Raw genomic sequence first — 18735 nt, forward strand, 5'->3', positions numbered from 1 at the left:
TGTTCCAATGTGATACATGTACCTTTGTGAACTCATCATTTCTGAGAACGCATGCTGTTACAGCGTGGTTACCTGTAAATACCACATTAACTGTAGTGCCTAGAACCACACGGCCACTCCGGCAGGCCGGGACTGATGACCTCAGAAGTTAAGTCCCATAGTGTTCAGAGCCATTTGAACTATTTTTTAACTACGCAAGTCAATGGCATCAAATGCTTTGCTAAAGTCTAGTGGTGTCTATATCAAGCTTTTGCTGTTTTTTGTACGTTTACGTGGATTTTCAGATCCCAATTTTCTGTAAAGTGATTTTCCATTGCCATTTCTGGTTGGTCGTGTGGACAGTCCTATATCGGTTCCGAAGACGTGTATTTGCTGCTGGATTTCAGCTCCCAAGGTCGACAGTCTATTCGTTCCTTGTAAAAGCTACGCCGCTTTTCAGTCGTGATCCGTTTACCAGGTCACAGCTTCCTTATTAAAACGTTGAATTATGTCGCCGAAGTGACTTTATGTGGAGTGAAAGGAAGAAAGAAGTATTTGACTGACGGTTATCCTTAACTTGGACAGAAACCAGACTGCGGCTAAATGAATCGAAGGACATGGATTGGAGGCAGCAACGGGGAAAGGAGTGAGACAGGTACGTGCCTTTTGTTCTGGGTTATTCAGTCTGCGTGTAAAGCAAGCAGTAAAGGAAACTAAAAATGAATTTGGGGAAGAAAGTAAAGTTCAGAGAGAAGAAGTTAAACTTGTTGAGAATTGCTGATGACGTTGTTAACTCTGTCAGAGACGGCAAAACACTTGGAAAATCCGTTGAACAGTGTGTGAACAGTGTCGTGAAAATATGTTATAAGATAAACATCAATAAAAGCAAAACACAGGTAATGGACTGTAGTTCAATTAAAGCAAGTGATGCTGAAGGAATTAAATTAGAAAATGTGACACTAAAAATAATAGACTAGTTTTGTTATTTGGGCGGCAAAACAACTAACAATGACAAAAGAAAACAGGATATAAAATGCAGACTTGGAAATAGTATGAAACTTTTTTCTGAAAACGCAAATGTGGTGCTATAGAACAATGCTGAAGATAATATGGATAGAACTATCCATATTATCATAGTATCTAATGAAAAAATATTGCATCGAACATGAGAGAAGAGCGATTTACATTAAAACGTGGGAAAACCATGAGATGGGCCGACAGGATACACCCTGAGGCATTAAGAAATTCTTAATTTGGCAATGAATGGAATTCGGGGGAGTACAAATAGTAGAAGAAGTCCTAGTAAGTAAGGTAAAATGGATGTAGGTTGCAGCAATTAAGCATAGATAAAGAAACTTGCACAGGCCAGGCTATCGTAGAGAATTGTATCAAACGAGTTTTGGATTGGTTGGTTGGTTGCTTTGGGGCAGGTGACCAACAGCGAGGTCATCGGTCCCATTGAATTAGGGAAGGATGTAGGCCGCGCCCTTTCAAAGAGACCGTCCCGGCAATTGCCTGAAGCAGTTTAGGGAAATCACGGAAAACTTGAATCAGAACGGCCGGACGCGGGTTTGAACCGTCGTCCTCCCGAATGCGAGTCCAGTGTGCTAACCACACTGCTCCACCTCGCTCGTTCGAGCTTTACGTCTGAACAATACGGGCTGGGCTGATGAGGGAGTTATTTGTTTGCTTTATTTAATTGAAGGGAAATGTATTTTAACACTATTGGACGGGAAGAGATACGTAAATGCTGGTATATTTGTTGATTTATCAAACTCTAAATTATTAATAACGGTCCTATATTCTGCAAAGATGGCTTATGTGTTAACTACTACATCCACTTTCTTTTGTAGTACCGAAACCCTCCGTACACAATCAACAGTTGGTGACAAAATGTTTGCTAGTTCTGTGTACAGGTGTATCTTTAGTCATTTGTCATTTCATATCCATTTCACGTCCCTAAAATTGTAAAGTATAATAATGTTTCACCAGGGATCACTCCTCACGTTTTTCGCAGAGCATGTGATCTAGAAGGATATTATAAAACTTTTTCCCCTTCAAAACTCTTTAAGAATATAATACTTCTTAAGCGTTCACTGATATCGTACTTTCTCATTACTAAAAAATTACGAAGGTATGCATAAGTTCACTTCATCGTGTTGACAGGATCGGAAGTGAAAATTTACTCAGACACTTGTGTTAAACTACTGGCACTCAGAAAATCGATATTTGATGCGGGAAGCAAAATCGATTTATGCCTAACATGTAAACATGATAGCTAAAATCGGTCTCACAAAATCAGTTTTTATCTTCCACAAGTTGTCTCTCAGTTTTTACCTTTCACAAGTTGTGTCTCACGTAAACATAGTAACTCTCCTTCTAATCCAAAAGGCCCTGTAAAATACTCAGCTGTGACAGAGACCGACGGAACAGAGGCATCTTGTACCCAGTGAACGTAAGGAACTCTCCGACGGAGTCAACAAGACTGGCCATGCTAAGAATAAAACCAGCTGTTCTATTATCAGTTGTTGAAAACAAGATGAAATACAATACGTAAGAGAAGAAAGGTATGAAATCTTGCTGCATAGAATCTCTAACGGAAAATATCGTAAATTACTCGTTCATTAGTCCCACAGTATATTATCAGTACTTTTCATTTTTTTCGTAAATTAGAAAGCTATCAACGACGGTAGAACTTCGTCAAATATTTGTAGGTATGACAGTGTACCGCATGGAAACGAACGTAAAAGGTCCTACATAGTAATTAATCTATCGCCGGCCGGGATGGCCGAGCGGTTCTAGGCGCTACAGTCTGGAACCACGCGACCGCTACGGTCGCAGGTTCGAATCCTGCCTCGGACATGGATGTGTGAGATGTCCTTAGGTTAGTTAGGTTTAAGTAGTTCTAAGTTCTAGGGGACTGCTGACGTCAGAAGTTAAGTCCCATAGTGCTCAGAGCCATTTGAACCATTTTTTAAATTAATCTATCGACCCATATAAACTACCTAACAACAGAAATGAAGGGGAGAAGGAAACTAAACGAAACTCACGGTTTGAGAAAGTATGTGATGTTGTTTCACAGATTTAAAAGTCGACTAAAATTTATAAGGTGTGAGCCCACTTATCAATATGACGTTGCAATCACTCTGCCCTGGATGCGTTCATTGATTCGGTTGGGAAAGAGTGTCATAAAGCCATTGTATCCTCTGTTAGGCAAGCTCTGACTGTCCTGACTAATGTGACTGTTCCTTGATACCCGAAGACTCGAAATGGGGCAAAGTTGATGGCCAAGCTGGTCCCAACCGTGATCGATAGGCGACAGATCTGGGGATTTTACTGATGCGAAACTTCACCATCACGCAGACAGTTCGTACAGACGTGCGCCACGTGTGGACGACCACTGTCCTGTTGAACAAAAACAGCGTGATACTGTTACGGGAGATATGAAACATCAGTGCTCAGGGTGTCCGTCACCTACTGTTGCGCCTTCAATCACATAGTCACAATCAGCCGTGACCTGAAGTCGTACCCGATGATTCCCCACACCATGACGACAAAACATTGCAAGAATGGGACCTCTCCTCTGGTCGCCGCCATAATCTCCGACGATGGCAATCTGAGGAAGTGCATAACAGATGTCCATCGCTGAACACAGTGCGACAACATTCATCAGCTGCCCGAACTTCGCAGTCGCCGCACCACGCCAGATAAGGCTGTTTCTGTTGTATTAACGGCAGTTTGTGCATGAGGTGGTACTTCCTTAGTTCGGCTGCTGCTAGTCTTCGACCAATGGTGCGGGACAGCACAGAATGTTCTACGGAGTCCATTGCTTGTTCTCCGATGGTACGAGCAGATGTGGAGGGGTTACGATGTGCTTGGTGCACACTACGACGGTCCTCCCTTGTGCTGGTCAGACATGGTAACATTGATGATGAGTATCTCTGCCCTCACATTCTCATGCAGTCTAACATCGGGTCACTGCCACATTCGAAAGCACCACAAATCAGGAGATCGCACGATTCGACCAACTGGCCAAATGGAGACCTACAATGTGGACACTTTCAGACTCTGTCAGGTGTTGATAACGCTGTCTCACAAGATTGCACAAGATCTTCGTGCCCTTGACAGTTATCACTCATCATCTGACGCCATTCACGCTCCATATTTACTCTATCAAGCCTGGTAACGACACTAAGTACGAACAACATTAATGCACTCTGGTGGTCGTTCTACCTGTCAGAACATTGTAGCTCTAATCATTTATACACTCGTAGATGGCGTGCACGGGTATTAAGCTAAACTGAGATCCGACCCTGTCTTCTAGCAGCTTCACTTGTTTTGTCAGGCAGAGTACATTTGCTTACATTCTAGAGCTATGCTCTCTTCCTTCCATAGTTTAAATGGGAACCATGTACAGACAGGGTGGCAAGAGGCCATACACTAGTGCCAAATCCGGAATGAATGGATCCCCCTGAAAAGCGACACAAATTTTAAAGAAAAAGAATACTTCATATTTCTTAGTATGAATGGACAAAAGAGGTGGAGTGAAGTAGCAACAAGATTGTCGTACGTACATATCGCATCCGGCTCGCGTAGCAATGTTTTTGCGATCAATAAATATCTTATAATGTATGTTGTAGATTACGTAAAGCATATAAAACACTTCAGGAATGTACACTCCTGGAAATGGAAAAAAGAACACATTGACACCGGTGTGTCAGACCCACCATACTTGCTCCGGACACTGCGGGAGGGCTGTACAAGCAATGATCACACGCACGGCACAGCGGACACACCAGGAACCGCGGTGTTGGCCGTCGAATGGCGCTAGCTGCGCAGCATTTGTGCACCGCCGCCGTCAGTGTCAGCCAGTTTGCCGTGGCATACGGAGCTCCATCGCAGTCTTTAACACTGGTAGCATGCCGCGACAGCGTGGACGTGAACCGTATGTGCAGTTGACGGACTTTGAGCGAGGGCGTATAGTGGGCATGCGGGAGGCCGGGTGGACGTACCGCCGAATTGCTCAACACGTGGGGCGTGAGGTCTCCACAGTACATCGATGTTGTCGCCAGTGGTCGGCGGAAGGTGCACGTGCCCGTCGACCTGGGACCGGACCGCAGCGACGCACGGATGCACGCCAAGACCGTAGGATCCTACGTAGTGCCGTAGGGGACCGCACCGCCACTTCCCAGCAAATTAGGGACACTGTTGCTCCTGGGGTATCGGCGAGGACCATTCGCAACCGTCTCCATGAAGCTGGGCTACGGTCCCGCACACCGTTAGGCCGTCTTCCGCTCACGCCCCAACATCGTGCAGCCCGCCTCCAGTGGTGTCGCGACAGGCGTGAATGGAGGGACGAATGGAGACGTGTCGTCTTCAGCGATGACAGTCGCTTCTGCCTTGGTGCCAATGATGGTCGTATGCGTGTTTGGCGCCGTGCAGGTGTGCGCCACAATCAGGACTGCATACGACCGAGGCACACAGGGCCAACACCCGGCATCATGGTATGGGGAGCGATCTCCTACACTGGCCGTACACCACTGGTGAACGTCGAGGGGACACTGAATAGTGCACGGTACATCCAAACCGTCATTGAACCCATCGTTCTACCATTTCTAGACCAGCAAGGGAACTTGCTGTTCCAACAGGACAATGCACGTCCGCATGTATCCCGTGCCACCCAACGTGCTCTAGAAGGTGTAAGTCAACTACCCTGGCCAGCAAGATCTCCGGATCTGTCCCCTATTGAGCATGTTTGGGACTGGATGAAGCGTCGTCTCACGCGGTCTGCACGTCCAGCACGAACGCTGGTCCAACTGAGGCGCCAGGTGGAAATGGCATGGCAAGCCGTTCCACAGGACTACATCCAGCATCTCTACGATCGTCTCCATGGGAGAATAGCAGCCTGCATTGCTGCGAAAGGTGGATATACACTGTACTAGTGCCGACATTGTGCATGCTCTGTTGCCTGTGTCTATGTGCCTGTGGTTCTGTCAGTGTGATCATGTGATGTATCTGACCACAGGAATGTGTCAATTAAGTTTCCCCTTCCTGGGACAATGAATTCACGGTGTTCTTATTTCAATTTCCAGGAGTGTATATACACTCCAGTATTACTAGTGCATACACATACTGGATCTTATTGGGTTCACGATTTTGGTAGTGTTGAAAATACAACACGGAAATGTCTGAATTACCAGTTCAAAATGATTAGGGCATTTTATAGCTCAACGCTGAACATTAATTCTCGATCCTACCACGCTCTCAAAGAAGGAAGTTCCGAATGTTTTCACCAGGCTCGGAAGCACTCAAAGTAGACCATAGGCGTTCGTGTATAGTTCCGTTCTCAAAATTCTTAAACCGCGATGCTCTCCATCGTTATACCCATCACATCGAAGTTGTTCTTTTCAATTCTTGCTACGTTACAGGAAATGGAACCATCTAAACTTGGTCCTTAACGAAATTCCACAAGCTATGAAATGAATGAACTTATGAGTGGAGTGCCTGTACCCTACAAGTGTTTAATTTCACCAACGGCACGGTCATTTCATCGAGACCATTTGTCGGTTCAGCTACTCTTGGATCTCTGTTAGCCAATACAGAGGCTCCATCTTATTTACAAAATATGTCTATTCTCTCCTCTCCGCCACAATCTGCAGTATTTACCAACGCCTCTCGACGAAGAAAATTTAGTATAACAAAGATGGTATGTAAATAGCATAATAAAGAACAATTATCAAAATAAAGTTTGAAAAGGGCACAAAACAAGTTTTTCTTTTAACTTCCACAGTCATTCTTAGTGAAGGTGTAGACTTTGTCGGACATTATTACGTCTGTTAATTTTTCCACATAAATCAAAAATCTCTTCATCACTCAGGCAAGTGCTCGTGCTATTTGGTAAGTGTTATAAAACGCTAACAAAACGCATGTCTCTGCACAGGATCATTATGTACTCACAGTAAAAGTGTTGGCAACTAAAATTGTTGGTAACTATTGCATGTGTCCTTGGATCATTTCTGGTAGGCTCCGTAGGAAATTTCCATGTATGTTTGCCGATTATATTTTCACTTACACGTAATATGACCTCTCAGCATTATCTATTCCTTGTTGACGTATGCTTCCTCCATCTTGAAACTATTCGCACGTCCTTTGTATTGATGACGCAAGGGAAGCACGGCATACAACTGCTTTGTAGTCACAACAACACTGTCTCTTTGCTCCAGTCAAGCACATACGAGCTATCATCGGTCAATAACACAAATAACAACATACTGCTGCCCGCTGGACAGAATACGTAATAAAATACCACGTTTAAATAAATTTTGCTCTTTTCCATGGGGATGAAACTTTTGATCAGTGTTGGTAAAATCATCCAATAAATTTTGCTCTTTCCCATGGGGATAAAACGTTTGATTAGTGTTGGTAAAATCATCCAATGAGTTTTAAGCACTCCATACATGTAGAGCTTTACAGTCACCTACCCATTCCCACGAAACTTCCATCACTTTTATACATGCCGCTCGACGCTGACGCAAGGGATAACCTCTTAACCTATATGATAATAGTGTTAGTGCTCCGCAACAGCATACCTTAGAAATGAAGGCCGTGTACAATAATATTTGCATTTGAACTAAATTTTCCCTATGCAACGGAATGTGCGCTGTTTTGGACTGCCTGGCTGATTTAAGCTGTGTGCCGGTACACGACTCGAACTTCAAACCTTGTCTCTCTCTGTAGCGCTCTTACCAGCTGTTAAGAGCATTTCCAGTCATGGTCCGTGCAGAATCCCTGTCCGGCACACATCTTTAGACTGCCAGGTGTTTTAAAATACTTGCACTTATAACTGCGATGGGACACTGATTTGCGACCCTTCCAAGTGACCTGGACGAGTGAATCTACCCTTGAACACTACGACGACGATTTCAAGCTGTTGAAATTAACATATTATTAGTTCACAATACATGGTAGTGAATAAGTCATGACACATGGGAATTTGTGATACAGCGGGACTCGAACCCCACTAAAATTTTCTTGTCAACAACGTTTTGTCATTTACTCCAAACTGCTGCAACCAGAGGATCTCACACGGGGTATATACAGGGTGACGATTATTGAACGATATGAAATAAAATCGTCATAACTTATGAACGGTTTGCGTTAGAACGTTCAAACTGTGCGGTTGGCCGCAGGGCATGGTGGGAATTAGTACATGCACGTGTGGTTTGGTTTAGCGACGAAGCCCACTTTAATTTGGATGGGTTCGTCAATAAGCAAAATTGGCTCATCTTGGAGACTGAGAATCTGCATTTCGTGATCGAGAAGTCTCTTCACCCCCACCGGGTGATTGTGTGATGTGCAATGTCCAGTCATGGAATAATCGATGCCGGCCGGAGTGGCCGAGCGGTTAAAGGCGCTACAGTCTGGAACCGCACGACCGCTACGGTCGCAGGTTCGAATCCTGCCTCGGGCATGGATGTGTGTGATGTCCTTAGGTTAGTTAGGTTTAAGTAGTTCTAAGTTCTAGGGGACTTATGACCACAGCAGTTGAGTCCCATAGTGCTCAGAGCCATTTGAACCAATTTTGAATAATCGATGCGGTATTCCTTGATGGCACCGTGACTACAGTACGGTACGTGAAGGTTTTGGAAGATCATGTAATCCTCATTATCCAAAGTAGCCCTGACTTCGACAAAGTGTAGCTCATGCAAGACGGAGCTCGACCCCATCGAGGCAAGAGGGTGTTTGATGTCCTGGAGGAGCACTTTGAGGACCGCATTCTGGGTCTGGGGTATCCAGAGGCCACTGGCATGGGCCTCAATTGTCCACCATATTCTCCGAATCTGAACACATGCTACTCCCTTTTGCGGGGCTATACTAAAGACAACGTGTACAACAATAACCCCAAAACAATTGCTAAGCTGAAAACAGCCACTCACTAGGCATTGACAGCATCGATGTTCCGACGCTTCAGCGGGTCATGCAGAATTTCGCTATTCGTGTCTACCACATCATCGCCAATGATGGTAGGCATGTCTAACATGTCATAACCTAAATCCGAATATCTGTAGTGACGTTTACATGTTGAATAAGTGTGTGCACGCCGTAGTTTGTAACTAATTTACGTTTTTTTCACATAATTCAATAATTGTCACCCCGTACCTTTGTCGGTGCGTAAGGCATGGACTTCCACGAAACAGTTTTATTTATTTTTTTTTTTTAGCAGCGACAGCTCCACATACCCCGTATAAAAGCCTCTCATTACTGCGTTCGGAATAAGCAGGTAGAAACGTCAGTGACAATGTAAATCTGAGTCGCGCCTGGGCGCTTTCTAGAATAGTCTAGTGGTGAAGAGGTCTGCTCGCACAAAGCAGGGGATGGGAGTTGGCGTCCCAGTCGCGTCACAAATTTACATTCGTGTTGACCTACTCATTTTATTTCTGCAGAACCCAGAGGAGAAAGACGCGGTAGGGAAGCAGTAATTGAGAAGGGAGGGAGACAAAGTTGTATCCTGCCCGCGTTGCTATTCAATGTGTCCATTGAGCAGGCAGTAAATAAAACCAAGAAGGAATTAGGAAAGGGGAAGAAAGTTAAGGAAGAAAGAAAAAAACTTCGATGTTTGCCGACAACGTTGTAATTCTATCAGACACGGAGAATAACTTGACAGAACAGTTTAATGGAATTGGCTGTCTCTTGAAAAGATGTTATAAAACGAACACAAAAAAGTAAAACAATGGTAATATAACATAGTTGAATTAAATGAGGGAATGAAGAGGGCAATTAGATTAGGAGCTGAGACAGCAAAAGCAGTAGCAAAGTTTTGCTATTTCGGCAGCAAAACAGTCGACGATGGCCGAATTATGTGAAATGTAGACAGGTAATAGTACGAAAAGTATTTCTGAAAAACAGAACTTCATTACCAACGAATTTAAATTTAAATATTTGGAAATATTTTCAGGAAGTATTTTTCTGGTTGGAGTCCTTTATGGGAGAAGTAGTTCAGACAAGGAGATGAGAATAGTTCTTTACATGTGGTGCTACAGAAGAGTGCTTTATGTTAGAAGGTTAGATAGGATAACTAGTGAGGTGGACCTGAATCGGAGAGAAATGAAAAGAATGGCACAACTTGACTAAATGAAAAGTTCAGTTGATGAGACACGTTCTGAAGCATCAAGAAGTTTTCACGGAGGGAATGGGGGGGGAGGGGATATAAATTGTAGAGGGAGTCAAAACTTTACTACAGCCAACAGGTTCAAATACTTATCGGTTGTAGTAGCTATACAGAAATGAGGAAACTTGCACAGGAGAGATTAGCGTGGAGAGGTGCATCAAATCGGTCTTCAGACTGATGACCACAAAAACAACAGTATTCATTATATTTTAGGCTCAATATTTTTGAAAGATTCCTACTGATTTCACTGCACGTCATTGAAACTTCATTGATTTCAGCTTCCTCGACTTAATCTCATTTCAGTAAATTTAATTCAACTAATGCAATACACGATCCCTCCAACCCACACCGATCACTGCATGGAGCAGGTCGGCAGATGCCCATAGTTTCAAACTATCGAGTTCCCTTCTGTTATCTCCGTTACTCCAATAGGACGCAATTACCAAGTCGCTGGGCGGCCGGAGGAAGTGTGGTAGGCGGTCTGTCTAGGCTAGGGGATGCGGAGTTACCAAGTGGTGCAATTTGTTTACGGTAATATCTCACGAGCTGACGAGAAAACAGAGGAGGCGTTCATTGGACGAAAGGCATTGAACAAACCTTCACACTCTATATTCCATAATATTTTACGTACCACACAGAGCAGCGTTTTCTGTATTCCTTTTGTAATCTGCAAATAAATTATTTTTCTCTGTGTCCAAAAGAACATTTTATGTGAGTAACTTTGCCGTGCGGTTGTAAGCGCGTCAGTTTGGAACCGCGTGACCGCTACGGTCGCAGGTTCGAATCCTGCCTTGGGCATGGATGTGTGTGATGTCCTTAGGTTAGTTAGGTTTAAGTAGTTCTAAGTTCTAGGGGACTGATGACCTCAGTTTGTTTTTAATAAGCGAAGAACTAAGTTCTAGTTTCCTTCGAAGTGAAGGTGGTGATTGCTTTTAAGTTACTTCGATACCAGTAGCAGTAAAACGTTTTTAATGCACTCTTATTGCGGACAAAAGCATGTATTTCGTTGTTCTTAATTTAATGATTTTTCTGCCTCTCACTGGCGTATTTTTCTCCTGCCCTCCTCGCCAAAACTAATAACACTACTGTTTGTTTAAAATTTAATCGCAATCAACGTCACTTTTGGTCTCCTTTTAGCAGTTTCATCCTTTTAGACGACGAGATTCGCCTACGTGATACCACATACCAAGCCAGTTTTACACAGAACTCCCTGTTATAAATACGGCTGTTCCGTTCGAAAGATGGCGGTAGATTTTAGATACCTTTTCTCATTGTGTTTTCAATCCCTCTGCATCTTGCATAAACACGAAAATTTCTGAAGGTTTTTGCATCGAAGATTTGTCAATAACATCTAATGGGAACAGAAGGCAGTTAGACAGATCTATCTATTTCAACTTTCTACTTTCCCTCTTCAAACGAAGGAAGTTTCAGACTCTGACTGAAACCTGCGCCATGGGGAAACTTGCTGCGGTCAGCGCTAAAGCTCGATTTATACGGACAACTCTCTCATTTCAGGTGCTCGCTCGTTACAAGTGAGTCTACTGCAGCATCCCTGGCGTATCATTCTTGTACCGAGACAAGCTTGTCACAAGTGGTTGTTTTTGTCTGCACACCGGCGCCGAAGTTACGTGTGTTGTGACGGTTCTTAGTGGTGAAAGTGAGGTTATAATGGATATTTCTTACAAAAAGTCGAACTATATTATCCGCACTATGCAACTAAAAACGACAGAGTTTGTTAATGACTAAAGCAAAATTCATATTGGTTGTTATTAAGAGCGACTTTATAGTAAAACCTTTGCACTATTGAGAAATGAAATAATTGGATAGATGTCGGCCAAACATTACGAAATTTCAACATTTACTTGCTCAAAAAAATTATGTACATATGGACACATCAAATAATGTTTAGGAGGCAGTGCATAGACACTTCTTACCTTTTTTTGTCTTTCTTTTTCTAAGTGTAAAAAAATCAAACTATTTTTCTGTTTCTGTTAAACTGTCTTTTTCGCTGTTGAAATAAATATCATTAAAAAGGATTTCTATATCGATTACGTGATAAGTCACACATATCTGAAGGCTGTAAATTCAACTAAATACTTAGGGATTACAATTACAAATAACCTAAATTGGAACGATCACGTAGATAATATTGTGGGTAGAGCAAACCAAAAACTGCGATTCATTGGCAGAACACTTAGAAGGTGCAACAGGTCTACTAAAGAGACTGCTTACACCACGCTTGTCCGCTCTATTCTGGAGTATTGCTGTGTCGTGTGGGATCCGCATCAAATGGGAGTGACGGATGACATCGAAAAAGTTCAAAGAAGGGCAGCTCGTTTTGTATTATCGCGAAGTAGCGTATTTAGTGTCATAGACATGATACGTGAATTGGAGTGGCAATCATTAAAACAAAGGTGCTTTTCGTTGCGACGGGATCCTCTCATGAAATTTCAATCACCAGTTTTCTCCTCCGATTGCGAAAACATTCTGTTGACACCCATCCACATAGAGAGAAATGATCATCACGATAAAATAAGAGAAATCAGGGCTCGCACAGAAAAATTTAAGTGCTCGTTTTTTCCGTGTGCCGTTCTAGAGTGAAACAGTAGAGAGACAGCTTGAAGGGGCTTCACTGAACCCTCTGCCAGGCACTTTATTGTGAATAGCAGAGTAATCAAGTAGATGTAGATTTACGTAATTAATTACGCTCAACGTAGGGTTTTTCTTTTCCCAGGTGTCATAAAACCTAAACAAGCTTTTCCTTTCAGAGATTTGGTCTCTCTTGTGAAAGAACACTCCCAGAAAAGTTCAAATGGCTCTGAGCACTATGAGACTCAACTGCTGAGGTCATTAGTCCCCTAGAACTTAGAACTAGTTAAACCTAACTAACCTAAGGACATCACAAACATCCATGCCCGAGGCAGGATTCGAACCTGCGACCGTAGCGGTCTTGCGGTTCCAGACTGCAGCGCCTTTAACCGCACGGCCACTTCGACCGGCCCCAGAAAAGTAATAGAATCCTCGTGCACTCTTTGCAACATATCACCAAAACAAAGTTAACACTAAATACTAAGCAGACACAAAATCAATCAACATAAAATGAGTATTTGCTGCCAGAACTGGTTAACTTCCGATATCGGCAAATAACGCACCGTTCCCGGACTGTGCACACGGGCTGTCTTCATCGTATTCAGCGTTTTATAATTTTACACTCGGCTCAGTCTGTCGATCATTGACGTCACTACCCATCGCGACGTGTTTAGCGGCTGGTTCACAGATGGCTCGTGTCGCGCACCTACCACGAGTAGTCGATTTGGAGCAGAAAGCCTCTGTGAGGACAGAGCAGAGCGCGCCGTGGCGTATGCAGCGGACGCGCGTCCGGCCCTCTCCAGTACTCGGCTTGGGGGTCAAGGTCTGCGGCTCCTGCAGGTCCGTCTCGCGTCAGTAGCCGACCCGCGTGGCCTTACATTGAAGGCTAATGCTGCCACACCCACATGCCTCCACTAATGGCACAAATAAGGTCGTGTCCGAGACAGGCCTAGATAACACCTGCCTCTCCAAATGCAGTGCGCGAGACGCAGCTTCGCCTCACCTATCGGGTATCTTTACCCATTTTCCTTGTTGTCCTGAACCCCTTCGTGTCATTTGGCGTCTTTTATTCCGTCAGAGCGAGGTGGTGCAGTGATAAGACTCTCGAATCGTTTTCTGCAGGACATCGGTTCAAACCCCTTCCGTCCATCCAGTTTTAGGTTTTCTGTAATTTCCTCAAAATCGTTTAATGCGAATGCCCGGATGGTTCCTTTGGAAGAAAACATGCGTAAGTAGCATAGGTGCATGTTGCTGAAATCTATAATATACGGAAATGTTTACAGGAGGCCTTTATCCAGCAGTGGATGTCAACCGGATGATTTTGTTGATGATGGCGTGAGGATTATGCACACAAACAGGATTTCATGTACCCGTAAATCACCAGAACGAATCTGAATAGATGCTAACATGTTTCCACGTAAACACCATTTTCTTTCTGCTTCTCCCATCTGATTTTCACGTAAATCACTTCATACAATACATTAGACGACAGTAGAAAGTAAACAGTAGCTCGTGCTTTATGCGTCGGAAAAGTAAGAAATAAAACTACACGACTATGAAGACAACAGAGCTTCGAACCTGCGACCGTAGCGGTCGCGCGACAACAGAGCACACAGATGAATAGATATGTATTAACAGTTATCTACTCTGTAGGAATCAGCATGGGTTTCGAAAAAGACGATCGTGTGAAACCCAGCTCGTGCTATTCGTCCACGAGACTCAGAGGGCCATAGACACGGGTTCCCAGGTAGATACCGTGTTTCTTGACTTCCGCAAGGCGTTCGATACAGTTCCCCACAGTCGTTTAATGAACAAAGTAAGAGCATATGGACTATCAGACCAATTGTGTGATTGGATTGAAGAGTTCCTTGATAACAGAACGCAGCATGTCATTCTCAATGGAGAGAAATCTTCGGAAGTAAGAATGATTTCAGGTGTGCCGCAGGGGAGTGTCGTAGGACCGTTGCTATTCACAATATACATAAATGACCTTCTGGATAACATCGGACGTTCACTGAGGCTTTTTGCGGATGATGCTGTGGTCTATCGAGAGGTTGTAACAATGGAAAATTGTACTGAAATGGCCGGCCGAAGTGGCCGTCTGGTTCTAGGCGCTGCAGTCTGGAACCGCGAGACCGCTACGGTCGCAGGTTCGAATCCTGCCTCGCGCATGGATGTGTGTGATGTCCTTAGGTTAGTTAGGTTTAACTAGTTCTAAGTTCTAGGGGACTAATAACCTCAGAATTTGAGTCCCATAGTGCTGAGCCATTTGAACCATTTTTTTAAATTTTTTTTTTGTACTTAAATGCAGGAGAATCTGCAACGAATTCACGCATGGTGCAGGGAATGGCAATTGAATCTCAATGTAGACAAGTGTAATTTGCTGCGAGTACATAGAAAGAAAGTTCCTTTATCATTTAGCTACAATATAGCAGGTCAGCAACTGGAAACAGTTAATTCCGTGAATTATCTGGGAGTAGGCATTAGGAGTGATTTAAAATGGAATGATCAAATAAAATTGATCGTCGGTAAAGCAGATGCCAGACTGAGATTCATTGGAAGAATCCTAAGGAAATGCAATCCGAAAACAAAGGAAGTAGGTTACAGTACACTTGTTCGCCCACTGCTTGAATATTGCTCACGAGTGTGGGATCCGTACCAGATAGGTTTGATAGAAGAGATAGAGAAGATCCAACGGAGAGCAGCGCGCTTCGTTACAGGATCATTTAGTAATCGCGAAAGCGTTACGGAGATGATAGATAAACTCCAGTGGAAGACTCTGCAGGAGACATCGTTCAAATGGTTCAAATGGCTCTGAGCACTATGCGACTTAACGTCTGAGGTCATCAGTTACCTAGAACTTAGAACTAATTAAACCTAACTAACATAAGGACATCACACACATCTATGCCCGAGGCAGGATTCGAACCTGCGACCGTAGCGGTCGCTCGGCTCCAGACTGTAGTGCCTAGAACCGCACGGCCACTACGGCCGGCCAGGAGAGATGCTCAGTAGCTCGGTACGGGCTTTTGTTGAAGATTCTCGAACATACCTTCACCGAGGAGTCAAGCAGTATATTGCTCCCTCCTACGTATATCTCGCGAAGAGACCATGATGATAAAATCAGAGAGATTAGATACCACACAGAGGCATACCGATAATCTTTCTTTCCATGAAGAATACGAGACTGGAATAGAAGGGAGAACCGATAGAGGTACTCAAAGTACCCTCCGCCACACACCGTCAGGTGGCTTGCGGAGTATGGATGTAGATGTAGATGTAGAATACGAAACGGGACTTCAGACGAAAAGTTAATGGTAAAAAGTATGTTCCAATTAATATCTCTGACGTCCGTACACTTCAGGTATTACATATGGCATTAGCGACTCGTAGTGAAAGTAAGCAATTAGCTCCACATAACACACCGTCAAGCCCGTCTCCGTGGCTAAGTGGGCAACGAGACTGGCGGAGGACCCGGGTTCGGTTCCCGATACTGCCAGGGACTTTTCCTTGGTGGGAGAACTGAACGGGGTGTACTCAGCATCGTGATCGTGATGCCAACTTAAGGCGTACTCGACCAAATCGCAGAGGTCCCAGGTTAGAAAATTAACAATGGCCGGGAGAGCGATGTGCTGACCCCACGCCCCTCCATAGCACGTCCATTGGCGCCAAAGGCAGAGGATGACATGGCGGTCGGTCGGTACACTGTTTTGATCAGCTATGAAGATTCAGTATGATTAACAAATACACAAATAAAGTCCTAAAATTGTGAGACTGTATCTGAGAGTAAACCAGTTACGCGTGATCAGCACCGTCTCATTATAATTAGGAATTAGGGGACGGAGTGTCAGTTATTCGTTAACAGCAGATAAACTGCAAGTCTAAAACTTGTCAAACAAAATATATCACGCGAGATCTAAAAGAAACTTTGAAGCATAGTTGATTCAAAAGGTTATTTAAAGTTTTTAAAGCTTCTGTTGTCACTAGTTTACATGGACCACTCTTATTCTTTTACATATTTTCTAAAGCTCTAGATAAACGTCACTGAACCTCAAACAAAAAACATTTTTTTTAGGAGAAGTGAGGGTCGAATCTCTTACGTACGTACTGGTTCGTGTTTCTCTAGACTCATTCTAGAATAATTTCAGAACGGTTTTAATTATGGTAACGTTCGATTTCTGTCATTGTAAATATCAAATTGGAATGGGAGGCCGCTTATGCATACACCGTCCTTATTGTAGACAGAAGTTTAAATGGCAAGCTACAAAAACTGATCGTACAAGCTCAATAAATATTTGAAGCTACGAGTGTTAATATGATTTCTGTAGTATTTACTGTGAGACTACTTTATTGTGTTACATGTGCTCCAGACACAAACAAGTTGCTGGCACCGACAGAGAGCAGGAAATAAACTTGTGATTCTGTTCTCCTGTATTTGTTGACTGTGTAGCGGAAGCGCGTCTGTGGCCGTGCACATCTGTCCGCGGCGCACACCAGAGCCTCTTACGTCACGAGCGAGAAGATGGAGATGACTTAAGTCAGACTGCTGCTCCGGAACTACTGCTGTGTGCAAAATGTGGGCGCAGCAGGGGCCAAGTAAAGAGATACCTTCGTTGAAAGTCGAGTTGAAAGTCACCTTCTGAAACCTAACAGTTTCGCTGCACCTACACCGTCACGCGCGAAAAAAACTTCTAGCACCTGTATAGAACATATAACAGACGATTTGGGTTTAACAATGACTCACTAACTTAATTTGCGTGTATGATGCAAAACATGGCTAAATGAGCTGCTCTTTGACATCACGTTGTAAGAAACAAATTGAAAAGATGTTTTGCCAATAAAGCTACCGTCCACTGAGTCTTGATATTTGAGTTCGTCTTTGAAACTCAACTTAATACTAAATAATCGATATACGTCTCATACAAGATACACGTCGTCGGTGCTAATAACTGAGAATGGTTCAAAAGGCTCTGAGCACTATGAGACTTAACATCTATGGTGATCAGTCCCCTAGAACTTATAACTATTTAAACCTAACGAACCTAAGGACACCACACAACACCCAGTCATCACGAGGCAGAGAAAACCCCTGACACCGCCGGGAATCGAACCCGGGAACCCGGGCGTGGAAAGCGAGAACGCTACCGCACGACCACCAGCTGCGGACAACTGAGAATGGTATTCGTCCACTCTAGGTACACGTTTACTGTCGCCGAAGTCCACAAACAGTGGTGATTTTGTACCTCTCCACTCTAATGTAGCCACTTCGAATCATATTGGTGGTGAAGACCATTCCCAGTGCCACAGTTTTCGAGAGGTGGTGAAAAGCCAAACGTAAATGCACACTACTAGCCATTAAAGTTGCTACACCACGAACATGACGTGCTACAGACGCGAAATTCAACCGACAGGAAGAAGATACTGTGATATGCAAATGATTAGCTTTTCAGAGCATTCACACGAGGTTGGCGCCGGTGGTGCCACTTACAACGTGCTGACATGAGGAAAGTTTCCAACCGATTTCCCATACACAAACAGCAGTTGACCGGCGTTGCCTGGTGAAACGTTGTTGTGGTGCCTCGTGTAAGGAGGAGAAATGCGTACCATCACGTTTCCGACTCTGATAAAGGTTGAATTGTAGCCGATCGCGATTGCGGTTTATCGTAACGCGACATTGCTGCTCGAGTTGGGCGAGATCCAATGACTGTTAGCAGAATACGGAATCGATGGGTTCAGGAGGGTAATACGAACGCCGTGCTGGATCCCAACGGCCTCGTATCACTAGCAGTCGAGATGACAGGCATCTTATCCGCATGGCTGTAACGGATCGTGCAGCCACGTCTCGGTCCCTGAGTCAACAGATGGGGACGTTTGCAAGACAACAACCATCTGCACGAACAGTTCGACGACGTTTGCAGCAGCATGGACTATCAGCTCGGAGACCACGGCTGCGGTTACCCTTGACGCTGCATCACAGACAGGAGCGCCTGCGATGGTGT

Source organism: Schistocerca cancellata, chromosome 4 (genome assembly GCF_023864275.1).
Source record: "Schistocerca cancellata isolate TAMUIC-IGC-003103 chromosome 4, iqSchCanc2.1, whole genome shotgun sequence".
NCBI classification, from domain to species: Eukaryota; Metazoa; Arthropoda; class Insecta; order Orthoptera; family Acrididae; genus Schistocerca; species Schistocerca cancellata.